This window comes from Hordeum vulgare, chromosome 6H (assembly GCF_904849725.1).
Source record: "Hordeum vulgare subsp. vulgare chromosome 6H, MorexV3_pseudomolecules_assembly, whole genome shotgun sequence".
NCBI lineage: Eukaryota > Viridiplantae > Streptophyta > Magnoliopsida > Poales > Poaceae > Hordeum > Hordeum vulgare.
The window spans coordinates 514151228-514155398 of record NC_058523.1 but is presented as its reverse complement, the minus strand read 5'-3'; the positions used below and the strand labels follow the sequence as shown (position 1 = coordinate 514155398).

The following is a 4171-nucleotide window of genomic DNA, read 5'->3' as shown; positions in this document are numbered from 1 at the left end:
CAAACCAAAATTTTGGTTGATAGAGTCCTGCGACCAAAATTTTAGAAAGGTCATGTTTGTTCATTCTTGAAGGCCAACTGTTGACGTTGTAAATTTGGTCAAAAAAAGATCAATAAACGACAACAACGACGAATCAATGACTAATATAGGGAGTCATAATTGACCTTATTTCTTGTAGTGTGTCCAAGCCATTCAAATGTCGTTTGAGCTAATTACCCTAGGTCCCGAACTCTGCAAGTCAATTCAGGGCGCGTTTCGTTGGTTGCATATAGCACAACTAGGCCCGGGCGGGATGAAAATGGGTCGTTTTGTTGCGTGCAGGCTGGCCTGGCTCGCATGTGCACGAAACTTAAAGCACCCCAGAGCCTAGCTCGCTGGGAATGGCCGAATCGACCGTTTCTAGTGAGCCAGGCTGAGTCGGGCAGAAAATGGAGAAGCGACATAGGGCACGGTGCATGGGGGAAGCGGGCGGAGATGGCGGGACGGGGAAATCGGCCGAAGCGGGGTGGCGCCAAATATACCCTCACCACCCCATTTACTCGCTCACCTCTAGCTTTAGGACAAACCCTCCTCTATTTTTGTTGACATTGACGGCGACGGCGACTCAGATCTGCGGCTGCAACGACGATGGTGACTGAGATCTGACCTGCTGCGGCAACACCACTGCCCGAGACTGGCAGCTGCTTCTCCCCTTCTTCCTCAAATCCGTCCGACCATCCTCGTCTCCGCCATGTCTCCACCGACACCGAAGCTGGTAAGCTACCCCTCCCCTCCATTGTTATGTGATAGGTCGTTCGATAGGAGCATTTAGGGTCGATAGCGCCTGCCCTGACCGCACCATGGATGTGGCTTAGGTTGTGGAGGAACGGACGAAGTTTCCAGTTCAGGAAGGATCACTGATAGCTATGGTTCAGGCCTGGATCATGTTGGTCCATAAGAGAGATGTTCGTCAGAATGAGAAACCTCTCATCCGGTATGGTCCGATGTTAATCGGGGACGATGAGAGGATGACCAATCTGATCTACATCTGTAAGTGCAATGACACAAAGGCTCCATGGATGTTTAGAATGAAAGTAGATCCTTTCAACAGACTTGTGCAGACGTTTAGGAGCAGGGGGCTGCTACAAGATATCATCAACACCACTGTGAATGAGCAAGTGGACATGTTCCTCCATGTTGTTGGTCATAACGAGGGGTTCAGGGTTGTACACAACACTTCTAGGAGATCAATTGAGACCATCTCCAGGTACTTCAAGCAAGTGTTGTAGCTGTTGGAGAGCTCAGAGAAGAAATGATCAGGTCATCAACTGGTCGGACTCCTACCGAGATTCGCACTAGCCCAAGATGGTACCCATACTTCAAGGTGAGCACTTATACATTATGTAGTTCATGCCTTGATATGTTGTTATTGTTCTTCTATGGACTTACAACATATTGTAATGCCATTCCAGGATTGCATTGGAGCAATAGATGGTATTCATGTCACTGCCAAAGTGCCGAGGTCACAAGCTGCATCACATAGAGGGAGGAAGCACTACACAAGCCAAAATGTGCTAGCTGTTGTTGACTTCGATCTGAAGTTCACATATGTGTTGGCTGGCTGGGAAGGTTCAACACATGATGCTAACATTCTGAGTGACAACATGAGTCATCATGATGGCATCAACAACCCCGATGGCAAGTTCTACCATGGAGATGCTGACTATGCATGTGGGCCAGGTGTTCTTCCACCCTCCAGGAAAACCAGGTACCATCTTAACGAGTTTGCTAGTAGGAACTATCCTAGGACTCCTCAGGAACTGTTCAACCTTAGACACTCTAGCCTTAGAGTGACCGTAGAGAGGGCGTTTGGAGCTCTGAAGAATAGGTTTAAGATCCTGGATCAGAAGCCATTCCACCCTTACCCTATCCAGGGGAAGCTTTTTCTTGCATGTCGCATCATTCACAATTGGATCCTGCAATGGGGAGTCGATAAATTTCTGTCGGAGGAGGAAGATGTGACTTTTGATGAGGTGATCATCTCCGGCCATGGTGCGGTGGCGTTCGACAATGAAGCTTGGAAGAACAAAAGGTTGGAGTGGGCTTAGGCAGTGTGGGATAACAGAGGTCAGACAAGGATCTAAAGCAAAAGAATAAGAGGAAGAAGAAGAAAGAGGCAGCAACAGAAGTGAGCAAGAGGAAGCACCTTAGTTAGCATAATTGAACTATCCTTATTCAGCCATGTTGGCTCTTAATAACTTGTACTACCACTTGCTAGTAGCTAGGATAAACTTCCATTTGTTTCCTAGCTAGGACAAAACAATACTCACTGTGTGTGGTAAGATCACCACTTGTGAGAAGTGGTGATCACATATTTAGTCGTTTGCAACCAAACAACGTGTTTCTTGTTTAACAACAGCGACGCGGGCAACCAAACAACATGCTATCTAGTTGATTCCCTCATGCAGAAAGCCTAATGCATGCAACCAAACTACATGCAGATGTTGGTTTTTAGCCTGCATTTGCCCAACCAGGCCCAACTGGAACAAGTATGCCAAGTGCCCTCAAACAGAGATGTGAACCAAACAAGCCCTCAGTACCGAGAACTATATATGATATTATCACTCAGTAGATTGTCATCTTGGACAACTGAATCAAGATATACTTAGAACATCTATAACCCGACTTAGCAAATATGATCCTCTAAACACCCGTAGATCAGGCGTGTCTTTTGTTTGTCCGCCCGCGCATCCACACTTCTTATTTTTGTTTTCATATGTCCGGTCACTTACACATGATTCATGGAGAGGAAGAGAAAGAAAGAAAAAACATGAATAAATAAAAATAAAAGGTGATTCAGGATGGCGTCGCGTCCTACGTAGCGACCTGACAGTGCGTGCTCGCGGACGCGCCCATGCATATAGAAATGTATGAGGGGTCCGCTTGGGTCACTTTTTCCTTTTCTCCTGTTCGGTCACTGACCGGGCGCGTCTGTGGACGTATGAAGGGTCATTTGAGCCGTACGGTTGTAGATGATCTTACCAACACTTGAACCCAGCAGCCACGGTACTAAGATGCCCAACCCACCTGAGAGCTCTGTGCTCGAACGACATTTGACATGATCCATTGTGTTTGTTAGATATGTATCTAGTGCACATGTATTTTGTAGTCTAGGATTTGTAATATATATATATATATATATATATATATATATATATATATATATATATATATATATATATATATATATATATATATATATATATATATATATATATATATATATATATATAGGATGACCGTTTGGGGCACCTAGGTGCCCAGGCTCCTTACCTCGTGACCATCGGATCTTAGATTGATGCATGCACATAGTAATGGGTGTAAGTATATTTAGCATCTTTCATATATGCTTTATGTAAGTAAATGGCAAGTACCAATAAATTTCTGATTTATGTGTCTTAACATCATGCATTGAATAGGAAAGTAATAAATGCAATTTCTTCTGAATATATTTCATTGTATGAAGAATATAAAGTCCGATCAAATATATACATACAACGTTAGTATTTTGTGGGGTATGCATGTGCAGTAGTCATGCATATTATATTTATGCGCGTACTAATTTCTTGGATATATACCTACCTTCGACGTATTTTTGATTGATACATCACATGTGAGTATACTGAAATATAATAAATGCAATTTCTTCTTAATTTGTTTCATTTTACGAAGAATGGAAACTCCGATAGAGTATATACATACAACGTTAGTATTTTTATGGGATATGTGTGTGCAATACACATGCATATTATATATACACATACATATTTTATATACCTACCTTCGGCATATTTTCTACCGATACATTACATGTGAGTATATTGATTTTGGGATACATCACACGTGAGTATATTGATTTTGGTATATAATTTCCAAGTATGTCTCATTTTAGTTATATTCGTCAGGTATATCCTTTTTGGGTATGTCTACTATCATTTACGGGTATGACTCGAATGAGTATACATGTATACACATACGTAAAAGTAAGAAGAGTGATAAATATGAAGGATATATTTGGGTGTATACATACATGGAGACACGCCATACACTTGGGTATATTGATATGCAACGATGGTCAAAATGTGATAAATATAAAGTAAACATACGTTTGATAGGTATTAGTTTTGGAAAG

At 42.4% G+C, this 4171-nt stretch overlaps 1 pseudogene; it reads left to right on the top strand.

The window, feature by feature from the left end:
• Positions 1–730: 730 nt before the first annotated feature.
• LOC123405709 lies at positions 731–2123 on the top strand (annotated as a pseudogene).
• The last annotated feature ends 2048 nt before the right edge of the window (positions 2124–4171 follow it).